At 51.3% G+C, this 12246-nt stretch overlaps 19 non-coding genes across 19 annotated transcripts; all 19 read left to right on the forward strand.

Annotated features, from left to right (window-relative positions):
* The first annotated feature begins 158 nt into the window (after positions 1-158).
* LOC137885761 (U6 spliceosomal RNA) lies at positions 159-265 on the forward strand. The gene has a single exon (XR_011104876.1). It is a non-coding gene; the product is annotated as a U6 spliceosomal RNA (small nuclear RNA).
* Positions 266-811: 546 nt separating this feature from the next.
* LOC137885781 (U6 spliceosomal RNA) lies at positions 812-918 on the forward strand. The gene has a single exon (XR_011104896.1). It is a non-coding gene; the product is annotated as a U6 spliceosomal RNA (small nuclear RNA).
* A 546-nt stretch (positions 919-1464) lies between these two features.
* LOC137885802 (U6 spliceosomal RNA) lies at positions 1465-1571 on the forward strand. The gene has a single exon (XR_011104917.1). It is a non-coding gene; the product is annotated as a U6 spliceosomal RNA (small nuclear RNA).
* A 546-nt stretch (positions 1572-2117) lies between these two features.
* LOC137885782 (U6 spliceosomal RNA) lies at positions 2118-2224 on the forward strand. Its single transcript, XR_011104897.1, has one exon. It is a non-coding gene; the product is annotated as a U6 spliceosomal RNA (small nuclear RNA).
* A 546-nt stretch (positions 2225-2770) lies between these two features.
* LOC137885783 (U6 spliceosomal RNA) lies at positions 2771-2877 on the forward strand. The gene has a single exon (XR_011104898.1). It is a non-coding gene; the product is annotated as a U6 spliceosomal RNA (small nuclear RNA).
* Positions 2878-3423: 546 nt separating this feature from the next.
* Positions 3424-3530, forward strand: LOC137885734 (U6 spliceosomal RNA). Its single transcript, XR_011104850.1, has one exon. It is a non-coding gene; the product is annotated as a U6 spliceosomal RNA (small nuclear RNA).
* Positions 3531-4076: 546 nt separating this feature from the next.
* LOC137885762 (U6 spliceosomal RNA) lies at positions 4077-4183 on the forward strand. Its single transcript, XR_011104877.1, has one exon. It is a non-coding gene; the product is annotated as a U6 spliceosomal RNA (small nuclear RNA).
* A 546-nt stretch (positions 4184-4729) lies between these two features.
* Positions 4730-4836, forward strand: LOC137885784 (U6 spliceosomal RNA). Its single transcript, XR_011104899.1, has one exon. It is a non-coding gene; the product is annotated as a U6 spliceosomal RNA (small nuclear RNA).
* Positions 4837-5381: 545 nt separating this feature from the next.
* Positions 5382-5488, forward strand: LOC137885787 (U6 spliceosomal RNA). Its single transcript, XR_011104902.1, has one exon. It is a non-coding gene; the product is annotated as a U6 spliceosomal RNA (small nuclear RNA).
* A 546-nt stretch (positions 5489-6034) lies between these two features.
* Positions 6035-6141, forward strand: LOC137885785 (U6 spliceosomal RNA). Its single transcript, XR_011104900.1, has one exon. It is a non-coding gene; the product is annotated as a U6 spliceosomal RNA (small nuclear RNA).
* Positions 6142-6687: 546 nt separating this feature from the next.
* LOC137885763 (U6 spliceosomal RNA) lies at positions 6688-6794 on the forward strand. The gene has a single exon (XR_011104878.1). It is a non-coding gene; the product is annotated as a U6 spliceosomal RNA (small nuclear RNA).
* A 546-nt stretch (positions 6795-7340) lies between these two features.
* On the forward strand, positions 7341-7447 carry LOC137885786 (U6 spliceosomal RNA). Its single transcript, XR_011104901.1, has one exon. It is a non-coding gene; the product is annotated as a U6 spliceosomal RNA (small nuclear RNA).
* A 545-nt stretch (positions 7448-7992) lies between these two features.
* On the forward strand, positions 7993-8099 carry LOC137885798 (U6 spliceosomal RNA). The gene has a single exon (XR_011104913.1). It is a non-coding gene; the product is annotated as a U6 spliceosomal RNA (small nuclear RNA).
* A 546-nt stretch (positions 8100-8645) lies between these two features.
* On the forward strand, positions 8646-8752 carry LOC137885788 (U6 spliceosomal RNA). Its single transcript, XR_011104903.1, has one exon. It is a non-coding gene; the product is annotated as a U6 spliceosomal RNA (small nuclear RNA).
* Positions 8753-9298: 546 nt separating this feature from the next.
* On the forward strand, positions 9299-9405 carry LOC137885738 (U6 spliceosomal RNA). The gene has a single exon (XR_011104853.1). It is a non-coding gene; the product is annotated as a U6 spliceosomal RNA (small nuclear RNA).
* A 546-nt stretch (positions 9406-9951) lies between these two features.
* LOC137885739 (U6 spliceosomal RNA) lies at positions 9952-10058 on the forward strand. The gene has a single exon (XR_011104854.1). It is a non-coding gene; the product is annotated as a U6 spliceosomal RNA (small nuclear RNA).
* Positions 10059-10605: 547 nt separating this feature from the next.
* Positions 10606-10712, forward strand: LOC137885789 (U6 spliceosomal RNA). Its single transcript, XR_011104904.1, has one exon. It is a non-coding gene; the product is annotated as a U6 spliceosomal RNA (small nuclear RNA).
* A 546-nt stretch (positions 10713-11258) lies between these two features.
* LOC137885740 (U6 spliceosomal RNA) lies at positions 11259-11365 on the forward strand. The gene has a single exon (XR_011104855.1). It is a non-coding gene; the product is annotated as a U6 spliceosomal RNA (small nuclear RNA).
* A 546-nt stretch (positions 11366-11911) lies between these two features.
* On the forward strand, positions 11912-12018 carry LOC137885741 (U6 spliceosomal RNA). The gene has a single exon (XR_011104856.1). It is a non-coding gene; the product is annotated as a U6 spliceosomal RNA (small nuclear RNA).
* Positions 12019-12246: the final 228 nt, after the last annotated feature.

Genomic DNA, 12246 nt, shown 5'->3' on the forward strand with positions numbered 1-12246 from the left:
ACATTGGCCGGCAAACACATTGACGTCTGCCAGGGACAGACCTCACCCCTCGCTCTTGTGACGCTTCATAGGGATTGCGGCCCTCCGGCCCTCACCGCTGTGAAGGTGTTGTTGAGACAACAAGGGGTTCAAATGGTCGGCGGCGCCTGTGAGTCAATGTGCTTGCTAAGGCAGCACATCTAATAAATTGGAATCGATACAGAGAAGATTAGCATGGCCCCTGCAAAAGGATGACACGCAAATTCGTGAAGCGTTTCCACATTTTGACCAGCCCGAGCTGAATTCCCGGCCTTGTAGCCATAGATAAAGACGGCAGCAAAAGATGGACAACAAGGGGATTAAAGGTGTCATTCCCACAATAAAAGGCTTAAAGTTGTCCCACGTCCTCAGGATAACAAATTTGGCATGATCAACTTTACACAGTGCGGCTTCTCCCACTGCTGATTTCACAGAGGGATGCTCAGAGTTTGCCAGACAGGCTCACAGTAATTCTGGGGGTGTGTCTTAGGAAGGAACTGCCTAGGGCCAAAGTCCGGCCCCCTGCCAAAAAGGCAACTTGGGCACCGGCCCGCTTACAGTGTCAGGACACTTTTGAGCTCATCCTTTTTGTGGATTAAACAGTCAGACAGAATTAGCCGGCACTCACGGCTAACACATTGGCCGGCAAACACATTGACGTCTGCCAGGGACAGACCTCACCCCTCGCTCTTGTGACGCTTCATAGGGATTGCGGCCCTCCGGCCCTCACCGCTGTGAAGGTGTTGTTGAGACCACAAGGGGTTCAAATATTCGGCGGCGCCTGTGAGTCAATGTGCTTGCTAAGGCAGCACATCTAATAAATTGGAATCGATACAGAGAAGATTAGCATGGCCCCTGCGAAAGGATGACACGCAAATTCGTGAAGCGTTTCCACATTTTGACCAGCCCGAGCTGAATTCCCGGCCTTGTAGCCGTAGATAAAGACGGCAGCAAAAGATGGACAACAAGGGAATTAAAGGTGTCATTCCCACAATAAAGGGCTTAAAGTTGTCCCACGTCCTCAGGATAACAAATTTGGCATGATCAACTTTACACAGTGCGGCTTATCCCACTGCTGATTTCACAGAGGGATGCTCAGAGTTTGCCAGACAGGCTCACAGTAATTCTGGGGGTGTGTCTTAGGAAGGAACTGCCTAGGGCCAAAGTCCAGCCCCCGGCCAAAAAGGCAACTTGGGCACCGGCCCGCTCACAGTGTCAGGACACTTTTGAGCTCATCCTTTTTGTGGATTAAACAGTCAGACAGAATTAGCCGGCACTCACGGCTAACACATTGGCCGGCAAACACATTGACGTCTGCCAGGGACAGACCTCACCCCTCGCTCTTGTGACGCTTCATAGGGATTGCGGCCCTCCGGCCCTCACCGCTGTGAAGGTGTTGTTGAGACCACAAGGGCTTCAAATGGTCGGCGGCGCCTGTGAGGCAATGTGCTTGCTAAGGCAGCACATCTAATAAATTGGAATCGATACAGAGAAGATTAGCATGGCCCCTGCGAAAGGATGACACGCAAATTCGTGAAGCATTTCCACATTTTGACCAGCCCGAGCTGAATTCCCGCCTTGTAGCCGTAGATAAAGACGGCAGCAAAAGATGGACGACAAGGGGATAAAAGGTGTCATTCCCACAATAAAGGGCTTAAAGTTGTCCCACGTCCTCAGGATAACAAATTTGGCATGATCAACTTTACACAGTGCGGCTTATCCCACTGCTGATTTCACAGAGGGATGCTCAGAGTTTGCCAGAAAGGGCTCACAGTAATTCTGGGGGTGTGTCTTAGGAAGGAACTGCCTAGGGCCAAAGTCCGGCCCCCTGCCAAAAAGGCAACTTGGGCACCGGCCCGCTCACAGTGTCAGGACACTTTTGAGCTCATCCTTTTTGTGGATTAAACAGTCAGACAGAATTAGCCGGCACTCACGGCTAACACATTGGCCGGCAAACACATTGACGTCTGCCAGGGACAGACCTCACCCCTCGCTCTTGTGACGCTTCATAGGGATTGCGGCCCTCCGGCCCTCACCGCTGTGAAGGTGTTGTTGAGACAACAAGGGGTTCAAATGGTCGGCGGCGCCTGTGAGTCAATGTGCTTGCTAAGGCAGCACATCTAATAAATTGGAATCGATACAGAGAAGATTAGCATGGCCCCTGCGAAAGGATGACACGCAAATTCGTGAAGCGTTTCCACATTTTGACCAGCCCGAGCTGAATTCCCGGCCTTGTAGCCGTAGATAAAGACGGCAGCAAAAGATGGACGACAAGGGGATTAAAGGTGTCATTCCCACAATAAAGGGCTTAAAGTTGTCCCACGTCCTCAGGATAACAAATTTGGCATGATCAACTTTACACAGTGCGGCTTATCCCACTGCTGATTTCACAGAGGGATGCTCAGAGTTTGCCAGACAGGCTCACAGTAATTCTGGGGGTGTGTCTTAGGAAGGAACTGCCTAGGGCCAAAGTCCGGCCCCCTGCCAAAAAGGCAACTTGGGCACCGGCCCGCTCACAGTGTCAGGACACTTTTGAGCTCATCCTTTTTGTGGATTAAACAGTCAGACAGAATTAGCCGGCACTCACGGCTAACACATTGGCCGGCAAACACATTGACGTCTGCCAGGGACAGACCTCACCCCTCGCTCTTGTGACGCTTCATAGGGATTGCGGCCCTCCGGCCCTCACCGCTGTGAAGGTGTTGTTGAGACAACAAGGGGTTCAAATGGTCGGCGGCGCCTGTGGGTCAATGTGCTTGCTAAGGCAGCACATCTAATAAATTGGAATCGATACAGAGAAGATTAGCATGGCCCCTGCGAAAGGATGACACGCAAATTCGTGAAGCGTTTCCACATTTTGACCAGCCCGAGCTGAATTCCCGGCCTTGTAGCCATAGATAAAGACGGCAGCAAAAGATGGACGACAAGGGGATTAAAGGTGTCATTCCCACAATAAAAGGCTTAAAGTTGTCCCACGTCCTCAGGATAACAAATTTGGCATGATCAACTTTACACAGTGCGGCTTCTCCCACTGCTGATTTCACAGAGGGATGCTCAGAGTTTGCCAGACAGGCTCACAGTAATTCTGGGGGTGTGTCTTAGGAAGGAACTGCCTAGGGCCAAAGTCCGGCCCCCTGCCAAAAAGGCAACTTGGGCACCGGCCCGCTCACAGTGTCAGGACACTTTTGAGCTCATCCTTTTTGTGGATTAAACAGTCAGACAGAATTAGCCGGCACTCACGGCTAACACATTGGCCGGCAAACACATTGACGTCTGCCAGGGACAGACCTCACCCCTCGCTCTTGTGACGCTTCATAGGGATTGCGGCCCTCCGGCCCTCACCGCTGTGAAGGTGTTGTTGAGACAACAAGGGGTTCAAATGGTCGGCGGCGCCTGTGAGTCAATGTGCTTGCTAAGGCAGCACATCTAATAAATTGGAATCAATACAGAGAAGATTAGCATGGCCCCTGCAAAAGGATGACACGCAAATTCGTGAAGCGTTTCCACATTTTGACCAGCCCGAGCTGAATTCCCGGCGTTGTAGCCGTAGATAAAGACGGCAGCAAAAGATGGACGACAAGGGGATTAAAGGTGTCATTCCCACAATAAAGGGCTTAAAGTTGTCCCACGTCCTCAGGATAACAAATTTGGCATGATCAACTTTACACAGTGCGGCTTATCCCACTGCTGATTTCACAGAGGGATGCTCAGAGTTTGCCAGACAGGCTCACAGTAATTCTGGGGGTGTGTCTTAGGAAGGAACTGCCTAGGGCCAAAGTCCGGCCCCCTGCCAAAAAGGCAACTTGGGCACCGGCCCGCTCACAGTGTCAGGACACTTTTGAGCTCATCCTTTTTGTGGATTAAACAGTCAGACAGAATTAGCCGGCACTCACGGCTAACACATTGGCCGGCAAACACATTGACGTCTGCCAGGGACAGACCTCACCCCTCGCTCTTGTGACGCTTCATAGGGATTGCGGCCCTCCGGCCCTCACCGCTGTGAAGGTGTTGTTGAGACAACAAGGGGTTCAAATGGTCGGCGGCGCCTGTGAGTCAATGTGCTTGCTAAGGCAGCACATCTAATAAATTGGAATCGATACAGAGAAGATTAGCATGGCCCCTGCAAAAGGATGACACGCAAATTCGTGAAGCGTTTCCACATTTTGACCAGCCCGAGCTGAATTCCCGGCCTTGTAGCCATAGATAAAGACGGCAGCAAAAGATGGACGACAAGGGGATTAAAGGTGTCATTCCCACAATAAAGGGCTTAAAGTTGTCCCACGTCCTCAGGATAACAAATTTGGCATGATCAACTTTACACAGTGCGGCTTATCCCACTGCTGATTTCACAGAGGGATGCTCAGAGTTTGCCAGACAGGCTCACAGTAATTCTGGGGGTGTGTCTTAGGAAGGAACTGCCTAGGGCCAAAGTCCAGCCCCCGGCCAAAAAGGCAACTTGGGCACCGGCCCGCTCACAGTGTCAGGACACTTTTGAGCTCATCCTTTTTGTGGATTAAACAGTCAGACAGAATTAGCCGGCACTCACGGCTAACACATTGGCCGGCAAACACATTGACGTCTGCCAGGGACAGACCTCACCCCTCGCTCTTGTGACGCTTCATAGGGATTGCGGCCCTCCGGCCCTCACCGCTGTGAAGGTGTTGTTGAGACCACAAGGGCTTCAAATGGTCGGCGGCGCCTGTGAGTCAATGTGCTTGCTAAGGCAGCACATCTAATAAATTGGAATCGATACAGAGAAGATTAGCATGGCCCCTGCGAAAGGATGACACGCAAATTCGTGAAGCGTTTCCACATTTTGACCAGCCCGAGCTGAATTCCCGCCTTGTAGCCGTAGATAAAGACGGCAGCAAAAGATGGACGACAAGGGGATAAAAGGTGTCATTCCCACAATAAAGGGCTTAAAGTTGTCCCACGTCCTCAGGATAACAAATTTGGCATGATCAACTTTACACAGTGCGGCTTCTCCCACTGCTGATTTCACAGAGGGATGCTCAGAGTTTGCCAGACAGGCTCACAGTAATTCTGGGGGTGTGTCTTAGGAAGGAACTGCCTAGGGCCAAAGTCCGGCCCCCTGCCAAAAAGGCAACTTGGGCACCGGCCCGCTCACAGTGTCAGGACACTTTTGAGCTCATCCTTTTTGTGGATTAAACAGTCAGACAGAATTAGCCGGCACTCACGGCTAACACATTGGCCGGCAAACACATTGACGTCTGCCAGGGACAGACCTCACCCCTCGCTCTTGTGACGCTTCATAGGGATTGCGGCCCTCCGGCCCTCACCGCTGTGAAGGTGTTGTTGAGACAACAAGGGGTTCAAATGGTCGGCGGCGCCTGTGAGTCAATGTGCTTGCTAATGCAGCACATCTAATAAATTGGAATCGATACAGAGAAGATTAGCATGGCCCCTGCGAAAGGATGACACGCAAATTCGTGAAGCGTTTCCACATTTTGACCAGCCCGAGCTGAATTCCCGGCCTTGTAGCCGTAGATAAAGACGGCAGCAAAAGATGGACGACAAGGGGATTAAAGGTGTCATTCCCACAATAAAGGGCTTAAAGTTGTCCCACGTCCTCAGGATAACAAATTTGGCATGATCAACTTTACACAGTGCGGCTTATCCCACTGCTGATTTCACAGAGGGATGCTCAGAGTTTGCCAGACAGGCTCACAGTAATTCTAGGGGTGTGTCTTAGGAAGGAACTGCCTAGGGCCAAAGTCCAGCCCCCGGCCAAAAAGGCAACATGGGCACCGGCCCGCTCAAAGTGTCAGGACACTTTTGAGCTCATCCTTTTTGTGGATTAAACAGTCAGACAGAATTAGCCGGCACTCACGGCTAACACATTGGCCGGCAAACACATTGACGTCTGCCAGGGACAGACCTCACCCCTCGCTCTTGTGACGCTTCATAGGGATTGAGGCCCTCCGGTCCTCACCGCTGTGAAGGTGTTGTTGAGACCACAAGGGGTTCAAATGGTCGGCGGCGCCTGTGAGTCAATGTGCTTGCTAAGGCAGCACATCTAATAAATTGGAATCGATACAGAGAAGATTAGCATGGCCCCTGCGAAAGGATGACACGCAAATTCGTGAAGCGTTTCCACATTTTGACCAGCCCGAGCTGAATTCCCGGCCTTGTAGCCGTAGATAAAGACGGCAGCAAAAGATGGACGACAAGGGGATTAAAGGTGTCATTCCCACAATAAAGGGCTTAAAGTTGTCCCACGTCCTCAGGATAACAAATTTGGCATGATCAACTTTACACAGTGCGGCTTATCCCACTGCTGATTTCACAGAGGGATGCTCAGAGTTTGCCAGACAGGCTCACAGTAATTCTGGGGGTGTGTCTTAGGAAGGAACTGCCTAGGGCCAAAGTCCGGCCCCCTGCCAAAAAGGCAACTTGGGCACCGGCCCGCTCACAGTGTCAGGACACTTTTGAGCTCATCCTTTTTGTGGATTAAACAGTCAGACAGAATTAGCCGGCACTCACGGCTAACACATTGGCCGGCAAACACATTGACGTCTGCCAGGGACAGACCTCACCCCTCGCTCTTGTGACGCTTCATAGGGATTGCGGCCCTCCGGCCCTCACCGCTGTGAAGGTGTTGTTGAGACAACAAGGGGTTCAAATGGTCGGCGGCGCCTGTGAGTCAATGTGCTTGCTAAGGCAGCACATCTAATAAATTGGAATCGATACAGAGAAGATTAGCATGGCCCCTGCAAAAGGATGACACGCAAATTCGTGAAGCGTTTCCACATTTTGACCAGCCCGAGCTGAATTCCCGGCCTTGTAGCCATAGATAAAGACGGCAGCAAAAGATGGACGACAAGGGGATTAAAGGTGTCATTCCCACAATAAAGGGCTTAAAGTTGTCCCACGTCCTCAGGATAACAAATTTGGCATGATCAACTTTACACAGTGCGGCTTATCCCACTGCTGATTTCACAGAGGGATGCTCAGAGTTTGCCAGACAGGCTCACAGTAATTCTGGGGGTGTGTCTTAGGAAGGAACTGCCTAGGGCCAAAGTCCAGCCCCCGGCCAAAAAGGCAACTTGGGCACCGGCCCGCTCACAGTGTCAGGACACTTTTGAGCTCATCCTTTTTGTGGATTAAACAGTCAGACAGAATTAGCCGGCACTCACGGCTAACACATTGGCCGGCAAACACATTGACGTCTGCCAGGGACAGACCTCACCCCTCGCTCTTGTGACGCTTCATAGGGATTGCGGCCCTCCGGCCCTCACCGCTGTGAAGGTGTTGTTGAGACCACAAGGGCTTCAAATGGTCGGCGGCGCCTGTGAGTCAATGTGCTTGCTAAGGCAGCACATCTAATAAATTGGAATCGATACAGAGAAGATTAGCATGGCCCCTGCGAAAGGATGACACGCAAATTCGTGAAGCGTTTCCACATTTTGACCAGCCCGAGCTGAATTCCCGCCTTGTAGCCGTAGATAAAGACGGCAGCAAAAGATGGACGACAAGGGGATAAAAGGTGTCATTCCCACAATAAAGGGCTTAAAGTTGTCCCACGTCCTCAGGATAACAAATTTGGCATGATCAACTTTACACAGTGCGGCTTCTCCCACTGCTGATTTCACAGAGGGATGCTCAGAGTTTGCCAGACAGGCTCACAGTAATTCTGGGGGTGTGTCTTAGGAAGGAACTGCCTAGGGCCAAAGTCCGGCCCCCTGCCAAAAAGGCAACTTGGGCACCGGCCCGCTCACAGTGTCAGGACACTTTTGAGCTCATCCTTTTTGTGGATTAAACAGTCAGACAGAATTAGCCGGCACTCACGGCTAACACATTGGCCGGCAAACACATTGACGTCTGCCAGGGACAGACCTCACCCCTCGCTCTTGTGACGCTTCATAGGGATTGCGGCCCTCCGGCCCTCACCGCTGTGAAGGTGTTGTTGAGACAACAAGGGGTTCAAATGGTCGGCGGCGCCTGTGAGTCAATGTGCTTGCTAATGCAGCACATCTAATAAATTGGAATCGATACAGAGAAGATTAGCATGGCCCCTGCGAAAGGATGACACGCAAATTCGTGAAGCGTTTCCACATTTTGACCAGCCCGAGCTGAATTCCCGGCCTTGTAGCCGTAGATAAAGACGGCAGCAAAAGATGGACGACAAGGGGATTAAAGGTGTCATTCCCACAATAAAGGGCTTAAAGTTGTCCCACGTCCTCAGGATAACAAATTTGGCATGATCAACTTTACACAGTGCGGCTTATCCCACTGCTGATTTCACAGAGGGATGCTCAGAGTTTGCCAGACAGGCTCACAGTAATTCTAGGGGTGTGTCTTAGGAAGGAACTGCCTAGGGCCAAAGTCCAGCCCCCGGCCAAAAAGGCAACATGGGCACCGGCCCGCTCAAAGTGTCAGGACACTTTTGAGCTCATCCTTTTTGTGGATTAAACAGTCAGACAGAATTAGCCGGCACTCACGGCTAACACATTGGCCGGCAAACACATTGACGTCTGCCAGGGACAGACCTCACCCCTCGCTCTTGTGACGCTTCATAGGGATTGAGGCCCTCCGGTCCTCACCGCTGTGAAGGTGTTGTTGAGACCACAAGGGGTTCAAATGGTCGGCGGCGCCTGTGAGTCAATGTGCTTGCTAAGGCAGCACATCTAATAAATTGGAATCGATACAGAGAAGATTAGCATGGCCCCTGCGAAAGGATGACACGCAAATTCGTGAAGCGTTTCCACATTTTGACCAGCCCGAGCTGAATTCCCGGCCTTGTAGCCGTAGATAAAGACGGCAGCAAAAGATGGACGACAAGGGGATTAAAGGTGTCATTCCCACAATAAAGGGCTTAAAGTTGTCCCACGTCCTCAGGATAACAAATTTGGCATGATCAACTTTACACAGTGCGGCTTCTCCCACTGCTGATTTCACAGAGGGATGCTCAGAGTTTGCCAGACAGGCTCACAGTAATTCTGGGGGTGTGTCTTAGGAAGGAACTGCCTAGGGCCAAAGTCCAGCCCCCGGCCAAAAAGGCAACTTGGGCACCGGCCCGCTCACAGTGTCAGGACACTTTTGAGCTCATCCTTTTTGTGGATTAAACAGTCAGACAGAATTAGCCGGCACTCACGGCTAACACATTGGCCGGCAAACACATTGACGTCTGCCAGGGACAGACCTCACCCCTCGCTCTTGTGACGCTTCATAGGGATTGCGGCCCTCCGGCCCTCACCGCTGTGAAGGTGTTGTTGAGACAACAAGGGGTTCAAATGGTCGGCGGCGCCTGTGAGTCAATGTGCTTGCTAATGCAGCACATCTAATAAATTGGAATCGATACAGAGAAGATTAGCATGGCCCCTGCGAAAGGATGACACGCAAATTCGTGAAGCGTTTCCACATTTTGACCAGCCCGAGCTGAATTCCCGGCCTTGTAGCCGTAGATAAAGACGGCAGCAAAAGATGGACGACAAGGGGATTAAAGGTGTCATTCCCACAATAAAGGGCTTAAAGTTGTCCCACGTCCTCAGGATAACAAATTTGGCATGATCAACTTTACACAGTGCGGCTTATCCCACTGCTGATTTCACAGAGGGATGCTCAGAGTTTGCCAGACAGGCTCACAGTAATTCTAGGGGTGTGTCTTAGGAAGGAACTGCCTAGGGCCAAAGTCCAGCCCCCGGCCAAAAAGGCAACATGGGCACCGGCCCGCTCAAAGTGTCAGGACACTTTTGAGCTCATCCTTTTTGTGGATTAAACAGTCAGACAGAATTAGCCGGCACTCACGGCTAACACATTGGCCGGCAAACACATTGACGTCTGCCAGGGACAGACCTCACCCCTCGCTCTTGTGACGCTTCATAGGGATTGAGGCCCTCCGGTCCTCACCGCTGTGAAGGTGTTGTTGAGACCACAAGGGGTTCAAATGGTCGGCGGCGCCTGTGAGTCAATGTGCTTGCTAAGGCAGCACATCTAATAAATTGGAATCAATACAGAGAAGATTAGCATGGCCCCTGCGAAAGGATGACACGCAAATTCGTGAAGCGTTTCCACATTTTGACCAGCCCGAGCTGAATTCCCGGCCTTGTAGCCGTAGATAAAGACGGCAGCAAAAGATGGACGACAAGGGGATTAAAGGTGTCATTCCCACAATAAAGGGCTTAAAGTTGTCCCACGTCCTCAGGATAACAAATTTGGCATGATCAACTTTACACAGTGCGGCTTATCCCACTGCTGATTTCACAGAGGGATGCTCAGAGTTTGCCAGAAAGGGCTCACAGTAATTCTGGGGGTGTGTCTTAGGAAGGAACTGCCTAGGGCCAAAGTCCGGCCCCCTGCCAAAAAGGCAACTTGGGCACCGGCCCGCTCACAGTGTCAGGACACTTTTGAGCTCATCCTTTTTGTGGATTAAACAGTCAGACAGAATTAGCCGGCACTCACGGCTAACACATTGGCCGGCAAACACATTGACGTCTGCCAGGGACAGACCTCACCCCTCGCTCTTGTGACGCTTCATAGGGATTGCGGCCCTCCGGCCCTCACCGCTGTGAAGGTGTTGTTGAGACCACAAGGGGTTCAAATGGTCGGCGGCGCCTGTGAGTCAATGTGCTTGCTAAGGCAGCACATCTAATAAATTGGAATCGATACAGAGAAGATTAGCATGGCCCCTGCGAAAGGATGACACGCAAATTCGTGAAGCGTTTCCACATTTTGACCAGCCCGAGCTGAATTCCCGGCCTTGTAGCCGTAGATAAAGACGGCAGCAAAAGATGGACGACAAGGGGATTAAAGGTGTCATTCCCACAATAAAGGGCTTAAAGTTGTCCCACGTCCTCAGGATAACAAATTTGGCATGATCAACTTTACACAGTGCGGCTTCTCCCACTGCTGATTTCACAGAGGGATGCTCAGAGTTTGCCAGACAGGCTCACAGTAATTCTGGGGGTGTGTCTTAGGAAGGAACTGCCTAGGGCCAAAGTCCGGCCCCCTGCCAAAAAGGCAACTTGGGCACCGGCCCGCTCACAGTGTCAGGACACTTTTGAGCTCATCCTTTTTGTGGATTAAACAGTCAGACAGAATTAGCCGGCACTCACGGCTAACACATTGGCCGGCAAACACATTGACGTCTGCCAGGGACAGACCTCACCCCTCGCTCTTGTGACGCTTCATAGGGATTGCGGCCCTCCGGCCCTCACCGCTGTGAAGATGTTGTTTAGACAACAAGGGGTTCAAATGGTCGGCGGCGCCTGTGAGTCAATGTGCTTGCTAAGGCAGCACATCTAATAAATTGGAATCAATACAGAGAAGATTAGCATGGCCCCTGCGAAAGGATGACACGCAAATTCGTGAAGCGTTTCCACATTTTGACCAGCCCGAGCTGAATTCCCGGCCTTGTAGCCGTAGATAAAGACGGCAGCAAAAGATGGACGACAAGGGGATTAAAGGTGTCATTCCCACAATAAAGGGCTTAAAGTTGTCCCACGTCCTCAGGATAACAAATTTGGCATGATCAACTTTACACAGTGCGGCTTATCCCACTGCTGATTTCACAGAGGGATGCTCAGAGTTTGCCAGACAGGCTCACAGTAATTCTAGGGGTGTGTCTTAGGAAGGAACTGCCTAGGGCCAAAGTCCAGCCCCCGGCCAAAAAGGCAACATGGGCACCGGCCCGCTCAAAGTGTCAGGACACTTTTGAGCTCATCCTTTTTGTGGATTAAACAGTCAGACAGAATTAGCCGGCACTCACGGCTAACACATTGGCCGGCAAACACATTGACGTCTGCCAGGGACAGACCTCACCCCTCGCTCTTGTGACGCTTCATAGGGATTGCGGCCCTCCGGTCCTCACCGCTGTGAAGGTGTTGTTGAGACCACAAGGGGTTCAAATGGTCGGCGGCGCCTGTGAGTCAATGTGCTTGCTAAGGCAGCACATCTAATAAATTGGAATCAATACAGAGAAGATTAGCATGGCCCCTGCGAAAGGATGACACGCAAATTCGTGAAGCGTTTCCACATTTTGACCAGCCCGAGCTGAATTCCCGGCCTTGTAGCCGTAGATAAAGACGGCAGCAAAAGATGGACGACAAGGGGATTAAAGGTGTCATTCCCACAATAAAGGGCTTAAAGTTGTCCCACGTCCTCAGGATAACAAATTTGGCATGATCAACTTTACACAGTGCGGCTTATCCCACTGCTGATTTCACAGAGGGATGCTCAGAGTTTGCCAGAAAGGGCTCACAGTAATTC

The sequence above is a fragment of the Cebidichthys violaceus genome, unplaced genomic scaffold (assembly GCF_023349555.1).
Source record: "Cebidichthys violaceus isolate CVI_PGR_0920_01 unplaced genomic scaffold, fCebVio1.0.p SCAF_40, whole genome shotgun sequence".
NCBI lineage: Eukaryota > Metazoa > Chordata > Actinopteri > Perciformes > Stichaeidae > Cebidichthys > Cebidichthys violaceus.